The 436-nt window shown below is 36.7% G+C and overlaps 1 non-coding gene across 1 annotated transcript; it reads right to left on the bottom strand.

Moving 5' to 3' along the window:
* Positions 1-240: 240 nt before the first annotated feature.
* LOC114580905 lies at positions 241-436 on the bottom strand. Its single transcript, XR_003702578.1, has one exon. It is a non-coding gene; the product is annotated as a U2 spliceosomal RNA (small nuclear RNA).

Genomic DNA, 436 nt, shown 5'->3' with positions numbered 1-436 from the left:
TTCTCAAGTATTTATCTACCGCCGCAAATGAATTAGCCATTCCATTGAAAGGATTATTTTGATTATACTTTTCCTAATAAAATTCTCAACAGGTAAAAAATTATATACTATTAAACCATCACATACTTTTAGATCAAATAGAAAAAATAATCAGAAAGAACTTCCTTTTGCTTACCAATAATACCCTTCCAATAATCAAACTAAAGACTAGAAAAACACTAAAATTTTGGTTTGTTTTGATAGGGGTGCGCCTGCCTTGGCTTTAGTGCCACGCAAAGGCGACGCCCGAAGACCCCAGCAGCAAGCTGCCGTAATGGGCCCTCCCCCAACAAAAATTAATTTAATATCATAGTGGGCCAATGGCCCACGTATCAGATATTAAACTGATAAGAACAGATACTACACTTGATCTTAGCCAAAAGGCCGAGAAAGGTAT

The sequence above is a fragment of the Dendrobium catenatum genome, unplaced genomic scaffold (assembly GCF_001605985.2).
Source record: "Dendrobium catenatum unplaced genomic scaffold, ASM160598v2 fragScaff_scaffold_1391, whole genome shotgun sequence".
NCBI lineage: Eukaryota > Viridiplantae > Streptophyta > Magnoliopsida > Asparagales > Orchidaceae > Dendrobium > Dendrobium catenatum.
This window is presented reverse-complemented; position numbering and strand designations above follow the sequence as displayed.